Here is a 16,131-nt window from a genome sequence, read left to right as displayed (position 1 = left end):
TGCCTCACCCCCAGACCAAGTCTTAACAAAACCAGCCAACCAACCAAACAAGGCCAATGTGGTGCAAATGAGACCTGCAGTTGCTGAGGGCCGGGGCGGGAGGCGCTGGGGGACTAGCACTTGCTGTCTAGGTGGGGGCGGGTGTGGTGGACCGGCAGGAGGGAGGCAGGGAGGCTGGCCCCAGTCTAAGAGGGAAATACTGAACCCCTGGCACAGGAATTGACCCTGGAGGCGGGGGAGGTCAAGGTTCTGGTGGTGGGCCCAAGGTGCCTTGGTGTGGTGTCTGTCTCCCTGGCCCCCATGTGGCCAAGGGGGATTTGTGTGGTGGGACTGCACTGCCTGGTTCCAGGACAGAAGCCAACTGTCAATGGCTGTGGGTGGCTGAGAAGTGGCTGGGTCCTGCTAAGGTACTTAGTTATTTAGTGCTGGGGATTGAACTCTGCTTGCACACTCTGAGCACATGCCTATCACTGAGGTACATCCCAGCCCCTGGCATGGACTTAGTTCAATCCCATGTCCCTTTCTGACAACCCCAGTATCTCAAAATCCACCTCTGGAGAGGCAGCCAATAGGTGCCTGGGATTGGCACAATGGTGCCTAGCAACAGGTCAAACAGAGGTTGGGGACAGCAGGCATCCTAGGCCTGCCTTGCTGCCTAGGGATGACCTGGGCAGGGGTGGCAGGGAGAGGGAGGCCAGGTGGCCTTGGGGTTCTCCTCAGAATGGAGCTTGGGCAAGACCAAAGTGAGAGGGCCAGAGGATGGTCTCCATGAGCACCCAAAAAGCAAGCAGAGGCAAGGGCCCAACTCCATGCCCAGACCTGAGCCTCTTGCAGAAAGATAGCAGTCCTATCTCTTGAGTGTAAAAGCGTGTGGCAGTGTGTCTGGTGTGTCTGCAACTGGGAGGACTCTTATGGGGACTTACCTCTCCTCTACAGTAGGCTGTGGAACAGAAATGGGGACTAGACTCCCTTTGGAGAGTCCCAGGGATGCCTGGCTGGGGTGGAGGGCAGGCGGCAGCCCCTGCCATGTTGGGGAAGCAGTTCCTGGGGAGCCGAGTCCTCTCCCAGGCTCTGCCCTTCACGTGGGGCTGAGGAGGAAGGCTGGGCCAGGACCAGCCTTGGAGGTCACACTGGGGGAAAACCCTCAAGATTCTTGAAGCTCTCAAGAAGGTTCCGGAGATTGTGTGCAAGGCAGATGGCAGAGGCTGTACTGTGGTGCAAGGTGGTGATCTCATCCCTAGGTGCTGGCAGAGTTTCAGGACCTGGCGATAATTCTAGTCTCAGATTACCCCTAAACTCTAGGAAAGAGTTCTAGATTGAGGGTCCAGTTTCTTCCTGGGGGATTTTGGGGGTGGCAATTCCTACTGCTTTGCAATAGAACTCTCCTCTTCCTGGGAGGCCTCTGCCAGAACCACTTGGGGTTCACATGGGCTTTTCTGTATACAGAAAAGGAGGGGTGTGGGGGGGATCATGGTAGGGAAATCCCAGACCTTGAGATGCTCCCGGATCTGTGTTCCAGACCAGTCCACATCTTCAGGCCCTGTGGACCCTCAGATATTATCCCAAATGCGTGGCATCCTGGCTCCATCTGGGATTTGGTTGGAAAGGTCAGGAATGAACACTGCATGCTCTCAACACTGGTTCCAAGGTTAAGAGGAACAGAGTAGGCTAGGCATGGTGGTGCATGCCTGTAATCCCAGCAACTCAGGAGGCCAAGGCAGGAGAATCTCAAGTTTGAGGCCAACCTCAGTAAAAAGCAGGGGTGGAGAGGGGGCGCACACGCACACAAAAAATGGGACACAGTGAGTTACTTTTCTCTCTGTCCCCCCTGCAGTCCCCTCAGCCAACTTGTTCCCATATCTGTGCCTTTCACTTCTCTCTCCCCCCATCCCCATCCAGATATCCACAGTCCATTCTAGCTTAGGCTTTCCCCTCTCCACCCAGGTTCATCTCATTCTAGATAAGGCCACAGAAGGATCTTCCTCCCCTGCTCAAACCTTTTGTGGCAAATCACAGATCATCAAACTGCCCAGCCCAATGTTCAAGGCCCTTTCCCAGATGGCCCCTACCTAACCCTCACCAAAGCAAAACTGAGTGGGCTCTGAGGAGTTGGCTGTGCATTTACAAGTGAGAACTGACACCTGCATTCTGTCCTAATCCTCACAGAAAGGGGACAAAGGTTGCAGTGGGGATGGGACCTGCCCAGTGTCACCCAGCAAGTCCCTGACGTGGCAGGGACTAGATGCAGTCAAGCAATCCCAGTATGTCTGCACTGGCTGTCCCCATCCACCATCCCAGTGAGGACACCAAGGCCCAGATGCAGGACAGGGCTTGCCTAGCCATTCGCTGCGGTTCCTGAGCAGATGCAGGTACTCAGAGGCCAGGCCGTGAGGGCGGGCCACGTTTCCACTAATGCACCAGATTCGCTGGGACGCTCTTCGGGTCTGCAGCACCCAAAGGTCTTGGCATGTGGAGGGTGTCCATGATCAGGGGTGTGGGAGTGATGTGGCAAAAGGACCCTGAAAGAGCTGGTTTATGTCCTGGCTGTGGAGGAGGCTGAAAGACATTTAGCAGGCGTTTTTCACCCTCCTGGGCCTTTTCCTCTTCGTGAAACAGGGATTTACTGAAATGATTCACGTGGTTAGAACAGGGACCAGCACAGAGTAAATGTGAACGACTATGAGCCATGATGAAGGTCCCGGCTCATCACTGCCTTATATTGTCAATCACAGTGCCTGGTGCATTGCAAATACAAAAAAAAAAAAATTAAGTTTGAATTCTAGGATCAGAAGCCCTCAGATCCATTCCCATCACCCCACTCCCTAGCTGGCAGTCTTGGGCAAGTTATTCATCCTCTTGCTGCCAAACACGGATAGCAGAGAATCTTCTTTCCTAGGCTATTATGAGCCAGGAGTATCTGGCAGTGACGGAGAAATGTTAAAAAAAGCACTTAACCCGGCATATTGTTACTCTCCAGTACTATTACTGCTAAAGCCCCAAATGCTTTGGATATGGTTATGATTCTACTTTTATGCTTTCTTTTTAGTTTGGTCTTGAGGTTTCCTTGAGAGTGGACTATGTCAGGATAGCCACCCTCTAAGAGGGCAAAGTCAGTTCAAGTGTGTGTCAGGTGAGACACAATGAGGAGGCGAAACCAAAATGCACAGAAATTTATTACAGAGAAGCTAATGAGAAGTCTGGAGAAGGCAGCCAGCCAGCAGGTGGGGAGCATGGGGAAGACAGAGGACCTGTGGACTGGGCCCAGGCTGAGGCTCACGGGTGTTGTGGGTTGGCTAGTTTAAAACAACCTTGAAGAGCGAACTCATTTACACGACTCTGATGTCCCGCCCCTTGCAGGTGGTTTCAAGGACAGCTGCGGGGGGGGGGGGGGGGAACCTGTTGGGTTTTGGGTCAGTGGGATAAGGAACAAGTGGGCTCTATCATAAATAAAATGGAGGGGAAGTTTCACCAAGCCGGAGTGATAAGGTACAACTGAATTTCAAAACTTCTGTCAGGGCTAAAACCAGATGCAGAGGAGCAGAATTGTCAGTAATAGGCATGCAGAGGCCTCTGGAGAGAGGGCAACCCAGAAGATACTACCTTATCTGTCCTACTGAAGGTCAAGAGCTGAAGACCAAGAACCAGGGGTCTGACAACCCTGGCAAAGCTGAGCCAAGCCTCAGCCAGTTCAAGATATTAATGCTGTTGCCAGAGGAGGTCAGGGCTCTGAAGGCCTTCAAGATGGGAGCCTGCCAGCAGTCGCTGCCAAGTCACAGTCACACTTCATTTGCTGGAGAGTCAGGCTCGACACTGGCTGAGATGACTCTGGCGAGCTGACCTTTCCAACATCACCTAGGGGCTGGGAAACCAAGACCCCTGCTCAGCATGCATGGGGTATGGTGGAAAGGACTGTGGAGGGGCACTGTACCTGCTCCCCAAGTACCCCAAAGCCATCATCGAGGGCCTGCTGGGTACAGTCACACCCTCCTGGAAGGCTGACAAGACGGTGGGTGGTGCTGGATGCACCTCAGAGCATCTCACTACATGTGTGACTAGCTAGCAAGATCCTGCAGCAGGTGATGATATGATTCTATGCCTAGAAGACCCAAAAAGCTCCACCAGAAAACTTTTAGAATTAGTAAATGAATTCAGCAAAATAGCAGGTTATAAAATCAACACCCGTAAATCAAAGGCGTTTTTGTATATCAGTGACAAATCCTCTGAGAGGGAAATGAGGAAAACTACCCATTTACAATAGCCTCAAAAAAAAAAAAAATACTCGGGAATCAATGAAAGAGGTGGAAGATCTAAACAATGAAAACTACAGAACCCTAAAGAAGTCAAAGAAGACCTTGGAAGATGGAAGAATCTACCTTGCTCTTGGATAGGCAGAATTAATATTATCAAAATGACCATACTACCAAAAGCACTATATAGATTTAGTGCAATTCCAATCAAAATCCAAATGGCATTCCTCATAGAAATAGAAAAAGCAATCATGAAATTCATCTGGAAAAATAAGAGACCCAGAACAGCTAAAGCCATCCTTAGTAGGGAGAGTGAAGCAGGTGGAATCACTATACCAGACCTTAAACTATACCACAGAGCAATAGTAACAAAAACAGCATGGTATTGGCACCAAAACAGGCTGGTAGACCAATGGTACAGAATAGAGGACACAGAGACAAACCCACATAATTACAGTTATATTAGACAAAGGTGCCAAAAACATACATAGGAGAAAAGGTAGCCTCTTCAAAAAATGGTGCTGGGAAAACTGGAAATCCATATACAACAAAATGAAATTAAACCCCTACCTCTCACCATGCACAAAACTCAAAGTGCAGATGCTATGTTTTCAGAATTAAACCAGAGACTCTCCATCTAACAGAAGAAAAAGTAGGCCCTAATCTTCATCATGTTGGATTAGGCCCCAACTTCCTTAATAAGACTCCTATTAGCACAAGAATTAAAACCAATAATCAATAAATGGGATGGACTCAAACTAAAAAGTTTCTTCTCAGCAAAAGAAACAATCTGTGAGGTGAACAGAGAGCCTACATCTTGGGAGCAAATTTTTACCCCTCACACATCAGATAGAGCACTAATCTCTAAGGTATATAAAGAACTCAAAAAGCTAAACACCAAAAAAAAAAAAAAACCAAATAACCCAATCAATAAATGGGCTAAGGACATGAACAGACACTTCTCAGAAGAGGATATTCAATCAATCAACAAATATATGAAAAAATGTTCATTATCTCTAGCAATTAGAGAAATGCAAATCAAAACTACTCTAAGATACCATCTCACTCCAGTCAGAATGGCAGCTATTATGAAGACAACGATAAGTGTTGGCGAGGATGTAGGGAAAAAGGCACACTCATACATTGCTGGTGGGACTGCAAATTGGTGCAGCCAATAAGGAAAGCAGTATGGAGATTCCCTGGAAAACTTGGAATGGAACCACCATTTGACCCAGCTATCCCTCTTCTCAGTCTATACCCAAAGGACTTAAAAACAGCTACTACAGGACACAGCCATATCAATGTTTATAGCAGCACAATTCACAATAGCTAAACTGTGGAACCAACCTAGATGCCCTTCAGTAGATGAATGGATTAAAAAATGTAGCATATATACACAATGGAATATTACTCAGCAATAAAAGAGAATAAAATCATGGCATTGCAGGTAGATGGATATAGCTGGAGAAGATAATGCTAAGTGAAGTTAGCCAATCCCAAAAAAACAAATGGTGAATGTTTTCTCTGATATAAGGTGGCTGACTCACAGTTGGGTAGGGAGAGGTGCCGGGGTCGCCTTCACCAGAGAGGGAACATGGTAGGAATAGACAAACTCTAGATAGGGCAGAGGGGTGGGAGGGGAAGGGAGAGGGCAGGGGGTTAGCAATGCTGGTGGAATGTGATGGACATCATTATCCAAAGTACATGTATGAAGACATGAATTGGTGTAAACATACTTTATACACAGAGATATGAAAAATTGTGGTATATATGTGTAATAAGAATTATGATACATTCTGGTGTCATGTATTTAAAAAATAAAAGCAATTTAAAAAAAAAGAAGATCCTACAACAGGGTGAACACTTCTACCTCCCCTGTTTTGAGGTAGCTAAGGACTCCATTACCTCCCACAGCCACTACCCCAGCACCTTCTCCAAAAGACTGCTCAGCCACATTTGGGATGGCTGTGGGCAATAGCTAGGGGGTCAGTTGCAGGCTCTGGAGACTTGGATCCTTAAGGGATTGTCTACCCCTTCCGCTTCATCTTCCAGCTGAGGCTCAGAGTGGGAAGAGGGGTTGCCCAAGGCCACACTGTGTGACTGAACCAAGCCCCACAGTGAAATCCTGCTTACAGCTGCCATTTCCTGAGAGGTGGCTCTTGTCAGTCACTGATGACAGAGAAAAATAATGTAAACGTCTACTGTCCTATGTAGAATTGAATTTGGGACTTAATGGTTAAAGAAAAACGGGTAGGTATACTAGCTCCTACGTTTGCAAAGTCAGAATAGTGCAGATGCTGTTTTCAGTTTAGATCTGGCAATGCAACAATTACCACACACCTTGCTTTATAGACAGGGAGAGAAGCCCAGAGGTTTGGTAACTTGCCCAAACCCACAGAGGCAGTGAGGCTGGGATCTGAACTGAGGCAGCCTGACCCCGGGGCTGCCATTTTAAAGTCACATGCTGTGCTCAAGGCAGGTGCTGTGCCCAGGCAGCTGTCGGTATGACAGTGCTCTAGCATGCACTGAGGGAGGGTGCTTGTTTGCAGAAGTGGACAGCATGAAGGAACCCAAGGTCTCCCTATTCTCCACGGTTGGATTGGGCAAGGGCAACTTCCCATGGCTGGAAAAGATGATGGTGAAGGGACTGCGGAGCCACAGGCAGCATTTCTGGTGCCCATGCCCAACATCTTGCAGCCCATCCTAGAGGAAGCTTTCCTGCAGCAGCACATCTGGCTGGTGGCCACTGAGGTCTGCAGCATCAGCCTGAGTGCCATGCCGGTGCACAGGGTGCGGCACACCCTTGCCAACTCCCTCAATGGCCGCTGATTAGCAGATAGGCCAGCTCGGTACAAAATCTCAGCAGCGGGGCTGGGAATGTGGCTCGGTGATTGAGTGGTTGCCTAGCATGTGCAAGGTCTTGGGTTCAATCCCCAGTACTGCAAAAAAGGAAAAAAAAAAAAATCTTGGTGGCAACTGGGCCTCTGGACCAAGATCACCAAGGAGCTAGTAGAAGAAATGGGAGGCAAAGTGGCCCTGCTTTCACTGTTGTGGGCACCCCCAACTAGCTGGGGAATTGCCCTCACCACCATCTACCAGCCGGGTTGCATGGCCCTGGATGTGGCAGCTGATGATGCCCAGTCAGGCCTTCCTCCACATGCCAACCTCAAGATCCTAGGGGAGGGGTATAGTTGTGGCTCAGTGGTAGAGCAAAGGGCCTGCATTGCATGTGAGGCACAGGGTTCAATTCTCAGCACCACACAAAAATAAAGGTATTATGTCCAACTAAAAAAAAAATTTAAATCAAACAAATAAATAGATCCTAGGGGAATCCAACCTATACCTCACTTATGGGCTCATTTTTTTCTTTACCCTGCCACTCCCTCATTTCCTCCTCTTCTGATCACTGCCCACAGCCGAAGGGGCCCCAGCAAACTTCCAGCTGCCAGCAAACTTCCAGCTGCCGGCTGATGATTGGCTCACAGTGGCCCCAGCAACATCTAGCTGATTGGCTCCTCTGCGGTGATGCTCATTGGGCTGTTTCCCTGCCCTTTCAGACCACGGAGCTGCTCATTGGGGGACTTTTTTGGCTCCGCCCACATGACCCAGCCAATCGGCCTCAAGAGCAGGAGGATTGTGGGAGGTAGAGAGAAGCTTGTGTGGGAGAGAGAGGCTTGTGGAAAGCCAGTGGTGGCAGTTGAGGCTCTGAGGGTTTTTCCTGAGAGGCTGTTTTGTTTGGCGTGTGTGGTTCTAAAAATAAAGTTAGTTTCTTTTGACAAGTGGCTCCTGATTGTGCCCAGCCAGACTGCGGCATTTGGTGGCTCACACGGGGAGCGACTGAGGGTAAGTGAAACTGCTCGCCCCTGAGGGCAGGTCAAGAGGATGGGTAGCCATTTTAAGATTCCTCTTTTATTTTGCTTCACTTTTGTTTTAAGTTGCCTGTCCCTGGAGATGAGTGAGATGGAAGAAAAACCGCTCACATCTGAGGAAAAACTATTTACGTCTGAGGAACAGATAGGGAGAAAGGACGGATGCCCATGTCAGGAGGATAGAAAGGCTATAATGACTTTTTGTTGTTCCCTTTTTATTTCATTCTGTCTCGGTTTTGTTTGGTGTCATCTTGTTGGGTTGTATTATAGTAGAAATATGGGATCAGAAATTAGTAAAAAACAAACTGAAAGAGTGTTAAGTAAATTGTTAGAGGAAGGAGGCATCCCAGTAAAATCAAGAGCAGTCAGGGCATACGTTGATACAATATAAAAATGTAGCCCATGGCTTTTTAAGGAGGAGTTGTTAAATATATCACAATGGAACCATCATGGTGAAGATTTAAAAAGAATAGAAAAGAAAAGCCCAGGGACTCTGCCAGTTGGCACATTGCCATTGTGGACATTCGTATCTTGTTTGCTTAGTCCAAAGCCTTCAGTTCAGACAATGGTAGAGGAAGGAGAAGACATAATGATTCAAGTAAAAGAGAAGGTCTCTCAAGTTAGTCAGACAGAGGAAAAGATTCAAGTAAAAGAGAAGGCCTCTCAAGCTAGTCAGACAGAGAAAGAAAGTGTAAAACAGAAAAAGCCATCAGGGGGAAAGTTACAACAGGAGACTGCTACTAACACCTTTCTATCACCAGAGGGGGTAAGTGTCCAACCAACAGCACCACCTCTACAGGAGACTGCTACTAACACCTTTCTATCACCAGAGGATGTAAGTGCCCAACTAACAAGGCCACCTCCATATGCTGGGAGGTCCCCAACCCCCACAGTTGATAGTTGGGATCCTGAGACAAGATCTCAAATATTAACATGCCCTGTATTTGAGGCAGGAGGGCAGCGATTTTACCAAGTTTTAAATTTCAAAACAGTGAAGCAGCTAAAAGAGGCTGTAACAACCTATGGTCCTCAAGCACCCTTCACTGTAAGCATGGTCGAATCCATTAACAACTTGAACATGACGCCAGCAGATTGGGCTAATATGTGTAAAGCTGTGCTAAATGGAGGACAATACCTGTTATGGAAGGTTGCCAATGAGGAATTTTGCAAGGAGACGGCTAGGCGAAATGCAGCAGCTGGTTATCCTCAGAGAAATCTAGATATGTTGTTAGGAAAGGGACCTTATGAGGATCAGCAGCAACAAATTGCATATGATCCTGGTGTACACGCACAAATTGCTGTAGATGCAGTTAAGGCATGGAAGACTTTACAAGGACATGGAGGTGTACAAGGTCAATTATCTAAGGTAATACAAGGAGCTAATGAACCTTATGCTGAATTTGTAGATAGGCTTATTCAAACAGCTACCAGAGTTTTTGGGAATACAGAACAAGCAATGCCATTACTAAAACACCTGGCTTATGAGCAAGCGAATCGTTGGTGCAGAGATATCATTAGACCATGGAAACATGAAGATTTAAACACATATATTAAATTATGTAGAGACATTAATGAACAAGAGCAAGTCATGGCAGCTGCAGTAAAACAGGCTTTAGATGCCAGAGACATTAATGAACAAGGGCAAATTGTGGCAGCTGCAGTAAAACAGGCTTTAGATGCCAGGCCAAGAACATACTACAATTGTGAACAAACAGGACATTTTAAAAGGAATTGCCCCATTGGAGGAGGGTTTAACAAAACTAGGTATCAAAGGAGTAGAATACCAGGTATTTGCCCACGATGCCATAGAGGGAGACATTGGGCTAATGAATGCCGTTCTCAAACCACCATAGAGGGTACTCCATTATCAAAAAACAAACAAGGACCAGGTGTTTATCCACGATATCGTGGAGAAAGGCATCGGGCTCCATTGCCAAAAAATGGACAGGGGGGCCCAATGCTCCGGGGCCCCAAACCACAAATATACGGAGCACTGGAGGAACCCAGCAACCCCATCAGGGTAGTGCCCAGGACACATTGTCCATCAGATCCCTCATCAGACAAACCAGAGGGAGCGCAGGGTTGGACATCTGCGCCTCCGCCAGAGCAGTACTAACTCCAGAGATGGGAGTTCAAATCATTCCCACAGGGGTGAAAGGACCTCTTCCCAAAGGAACAGTAGGCTTATTATTGGGACGCAGCTCTTCTACTCTAAAAGGACTTATGATAAGTCCTGGGGTAATTGATCCCGATTATGAAGGTGAAATAAAAATTATAGCCAGTTCTCCAAAGGGTATATCAGTAATTTCACCAGGAGATAGAATAGCACAGTTACTAATAATACCTAGCCTACATGATAAATTTTCCAGTCGTACTGTAGAAAGAGGTTCCAAGGGATTAGGCTCCACAGGTGTAGATTGGGCTATGCTTTCTTTAAATTTAGATTCTCGCCCCATGCTAAAACTAAATATTCAAGGACATGAATTTAATGGGCTACTGGATACAGGTGCAGACCTTAGCATCATCTCTCGTCAAGAATGGCCAAAACATTGGCCATTACAACAAGCCACTCAAACGCTTCGAGGCCTAGGAGTGGCGACTAATCCCCATAGAAGTGCAATGGTATTAGATTGGAAGGATCCTGAAGGATGTGAAGGAACTATACAGCCATATGTATTGGATCATCTTCCCGTAAATTTTTGGGGACGAGATGTCCTAGATCAATTAGGTTTGACATTAACAAATAACATCAACCAAAATGCACCCACTATTATGACTAGACAAGGTTTTAGGAAAGGAAAAAGATTAGAAAAACAAAAACAAGGTATAGCAGCACCAATACAAATAGATCAAGGAACAGACAGACATGGGTTGGATTTTCAGAAAGGGTCACTGAGACAATAAAAATTACTTGGAAATCAGAAAGACCTGTATGGGTTCCTCAGTGGCCCCTGACTAAAGAAAAGATACAAGCAGCCCATGACCTGGTCAAACAACAATTAGTGGAAGGACATATACAACCTTCTGTATCTCCCCATAATACTCCCATTTTTGTCATCAAAAAGAAATCTGGTAAATGGAGATTATTGCAAGATTTAAGAGTCATTAATAATGAGATGGTTATTATGGGACCTGCTCAATCAGGGATTCCTCAGTTGTCTGCTTTGCCAAAAACCTGGTATGTTTTAGTTATAGATATTAAAGATTGTTTTTTTTCAATTCCAATTCATCCTGAGGATAGTCCACGTTTTGCATTTACTATCCCTGCACTGAATCATGAAGGTCCTGATCAGAGATATGAATGGAAAGTACTCCCTCAAGGGATGGCTAACAGCCCAACTATGTGTCAAATTTATGTTAACAAAGTAATCCAGCCACTTAGAAATCAAAATCCTGAACTACAAATATTTCACTATATGGATGATGTATTATTAGCACACAAAGATAAAAACACATTGCTAGAATGTTATGCCACACTTACAAACTTATTAAAAAATTATAATCTAGAGATAGCAATAGATAAAGTACAATTAAATTTTCCAATTAATTATTTAGGAGTTCTATTATCCTCAACCATGGTCCGTCCAGCAAAAATTCAAATACGAGTAGATCAACTCAAATCACTTAATGACTTTCAAAAGTTATTAGGAGACATAAATTGGATAAGGCCTTATTTAGGTATACCAACAGGAGAGTTGGGACCTTTATTTGATATCCTAAAAGGTCCATCAGATCCAAATTCACCCCGAATGTTAACACCTGAAGCAAGAAAGGCATTAAAAATCATTGAAACATATATGGAAAATATGCATTTGGATAGAATTGATATAAGTTTGCCTTTATTATTTATTGTACTACCAACAAAAAATATTCCTACAGGAGTATTTTGGCAAGAAGGTCCATTATTATGGATACATTTATCTTATTCTCCTAACACTATTCTTACTAGGTATCCTGAGGCTGTAGGACAATTAATACTCAAAGGAATAAAAGCAGCAAAGGGAGTGTTTGGAATTTCTCCCAATAAAATTATTACTCCATATACTATGAATCAAATTGATGAGTTAGCTAATGAGTTAAATACTTGGGCAATAATCATGTGCAAATCTAATGTTTCATTTGATAACCACTTACCATCTAATCCTTTATTGTCTTTTTGGTCATTGCATCCTGTAATTTTTCCAAAAATGACAAGAAAAACCCCTATCATGAATGCTCCAAATATATTCACTGATGGGTCAAATAATGGTACAGCAGCAATAGTTACACCTGATCAAACTTTTATATTTTTAGTACCCAAACAATCAGCTCAAAAGGTAGAGCTTAATGCAGTTTTACAAGCTTTTGTGATGTTTAAAGATTCTGTATTTAATTTATTTTCTGATAGTCAGTATGTAGTTAATGCTATAGTATCTCTTGAAGATGCTGGTAGGATTTCCCCTTCTTCTACTGTTTTCTCTTTGCTTTCCACTATACAAAGTCTAATCTGGGACAGAAAAGATCCATTCTTTATAGGACATATCAGGGCACATACAGGATTGCCTGGAGCCCTTAGTTTGGGCAATGATTTAGCAGATAAAACTACACATGACATACATATTTTCTCTACACTAGAAGAAGCTATAAATTTTCATAAAAAGTTCCATGTCAATGCTAATACTTTACAAAAGCGTTTTAATATAACTAAGGAACAAGCTAGACAAATAATAAAACAATGTCAAAATTGTGTGACCTTTTTACCACAAGTTAATCTTGGAGTCAATCCTAGAGGATTGATACCTAACCATATTTGGCAGATGGACGTCACACACTTGCCAGAATTTGGAAAATTAAAATATTTGCATGTTACAGTTGATACTTCTTCTGGATTTTTGATGGGCTCCCTTCATGCCGGAGAAAAAACTAAAGATGTTATAGCTCATTGCTTACAAAATTTTGCCACTGTGGGTGTTCCAAAACAGTTAAAAACAGATAATGCCCCTGGTTATACTTCTACCTCTTTTAAACAATTTTGCTCAACATTTGGCATTACTCATATAACAGGAATCCCATACAATCCACAGGGACAAGGCATAGTTGAAAGAGCTCATCAAACTATTAAAATGTACTTATTAAAGCAAAAAGAAGGAATTGGGAAGGGGTATATATTCCCCAAAGATAAACTTAAAATAACCCTTTTTACTCTAAACTTTTTAAATTTGGATTCATCAGGACTTAGTGCTGCGGAAAGGCATATGTGTCCAAAAAATGTGCATAAGCCCAAGGTACTTTGGAAGGATATTCTAACAGGACAATGGAAAGGTCCTGACCCAGTAATTGTCTGGAGTCGGGGGTCTGTTTGTGTGTTTCCACAGGGAGAACAGCAGCCGATTTGGATTCCAGAGAGATTAACCAAGGTCCTGACCCAGTGATTGTCTGGAGTCGGGGGTCTGTTTATGTTTTTCCACAGGGAGAAGAGCAGCCGATTTGGATTCCAGAAAGATTAACTAAAGCGATTTCTACAGACCAAAAAGAAGATGATTTGGCTCAAATCCATAACAACTGATATCCAAAACTCCAGTTTGGCTATTCTTACATCTGCAACAGAACCAGGATGCTTTTTTCAACATCTATTTTATTATTGCCCTTTGCCATATCATGAAGTTCTATTTTGTTTTTTGAGCTCATACAGACCTAGGTTAATGTTTTGCTGATCAGTTCTATTTTTTGACTATAGAGTTTTTAAACATTGCAATGGAGATTTCACCTGTAAAAAGTTATAAGGCCTTTACTATAATGTTATGTGTTGTATGTATTCTGTGTGCACACTTGTGTTTTGTGTTATATGTTTGAATGTACGTATGTCCATATATCATATATGATGAGCGTTCATGATAAAATGGATCCAAATTTTTTTTCCACGTGATTTATATGGTTTAATTTAAATTGGGTAAACAGGGGCTGGGGATGTGGCTCAAGCGGTAGCGCGCTCGCCTGGTTTGCCTGCGGCCCGGGTTCGATCCTCAGCACCACATACAAACAAAGATGTTGTGTCCGCCAAAAACTAAAATAAATAAATAAATATTTAAAAAAAAAATAAATAAAATAAATTGGGTAAACAACTGTTGAGGATTGTTTTAATATGTAAACAAAAAAGAAGGTTAACAGATCTGTTTGTTTACTTTCACCTTTCCTTTTCATTATATTTAATAATTCTCTTAAAGATAATGTAAATTGTTAAGAAAATTGTTTTCTTTTAGTGCCTTCTGTAATGTTACATAATTTTTTCTTTAGCCATTATTGCCAGAATTCCTATCTTCATCCCAGTGCCAGTGAAGACAATGTAAATTGTTAAGAAAATTGTTTTCTTTTAGTGCCTTCTGGAATGTTACATAATTTTTTCTTTAGCCATTATTGCCAGAATTCCTATCTTCATCCCAGTGCTGGTGAAGTCAAAGATAAAACCAATCTACAGCTTCTACAATAGCCATCACTGAACTGCTTGCAGAACTTGCCTGGACACATTGTGAGCTCACCTGTATGCATTGTGAACTATCTGTTGGTGCAGCGACTTGTGGTAGTGTTGGGGTATTTTTGCTGATGATGTCATTGGTGGTACAATTTTTCCAAAAGGAGCCGTCAATTGGCCTGGTGTATCTTCCTCCCTTCTGCTTGTCATGATCGTCCAGCTAAAATTTGGGGGCCAACAGAGGTGAAGCAAAGAACCTCACCCCCCCGCTGGTACAAAGACCTCTCCACAGGTGTGGCTGTATACTGGACCGGTAGTCAGTGACGGGTAAGATCCAATTGCAATGGTACCAACCTAAGGACCATATGTACTATTGGACAACCTAAGGCAGGCACGGTCCCTAAGCCACATGCTTGTTGTTTAAACAGAGAGGGGGAGATGTTGAGAGCCACAGCCGAAGGGGCCCCAGCAAACTTCCAGCTGCCGGCTGATGATTGGCTCACAGTGGCCCCAGCAACATCTAGCTGATTGGCTGCTCTGCGGTGATGCTCATTGGGCTGTTTCCCTGCCCTTTCAGACCACGGAGCTGCTCATTGGGGGACTTTTTTGGCTCCGCCCACGTGACCCAGCCAATCGGCCTCAAGAGCAGGAGGATTGTGGGAGGTAGAGAGAAGCTTGTGTGGGAGAGAGGCTTGTGGAAAGCCGGTGGTGGCAGTTGAGGCTCTGAGGGTTTTTCCTGAGAGGCTGTTTTGTTTGGTGTGTGTGGTTCTAAAAATAAAGTTAGTTTCTTTTGACAAGTGGCTCCTGATTGTGCCCAGCCAGACTGCGGCACTCCTCTTCTGATCACTGCCCTACTTTCCCTTCTCTCAACCCCCCCATGTCACCCAGCAGACCCCTTGGGTGGGACAGGATCCACAGGTTTTGTCAGGGAGGAGCTTAGTCTGCAGCTGCGGTTGGGAGGGTTTATACACAGATAAGAGGAATGGAGTGAAGGATTTAGAAGCGTTTCTGTCAGGAGGCAGAAATGTCACAGCTCTGAAGGGCCCCTGAGGATCACTTAACACTGGGACAATGGCCAGCGAGGGGAGTCAGGGAGCGGTAGCACCAGAGCCTGCCCCAGGTCTCTTGTCTCCCTTCTAAACTTTAGCCTCGCTCTCTGGGGACCAGCAGGGACTGCCCCCTTCCATCCTGATGGCTGGCTGCCACTGCTTTCTTCACTGTCCTCACTTCAGTCCTGCTTTTTTCTGAGGAGGCCCCAGGATACCCTCTATATGGACGCTAGGACAGGATGGGAATGCCTGAGAGGAGGAAGCGAGGGAGACAAGTGCAAGTGGCGGGTGAGGACTAATTGGGGTGTTAGGCCAATTTGGAGACATGCTTTGGGCAACAGTGAACTAAGATTATGTTCTGTATTTAACTGAGCAGATGAGGGTTGGCTCTATATTGAACTGTACAGTACATTTAACTGAGGGTAGATTCCAGATTTAAATGAAAGGTAGGGACTCCAGTTTTAAGAGGAAATGAGTTTTACAAGGGAAGGGAGCCACTGTATTTAGCCAACAGCAGG

The sequence above is a fragment of the Marmota monax genome, unplaced genomic scaffold, assembly GCF_021218885.2.
Source record: "Marmota monax isolate L192 unplaced genomic scaffold, Marmota_monax_Labrador192_F-V1.1 WCK01_AAM20220418_F8-fsc00149, whole genome shotgun sequence".
Taxonomy (NCBI): domain Eukaryota; kingdom Metazoa; phylum Chordata; class Mammalia; order Rodentia; family Sciuridae; genus Marmota; species Marmota monax.
This window is presented reverse-complemented; position numbering follows the sequence as displayed.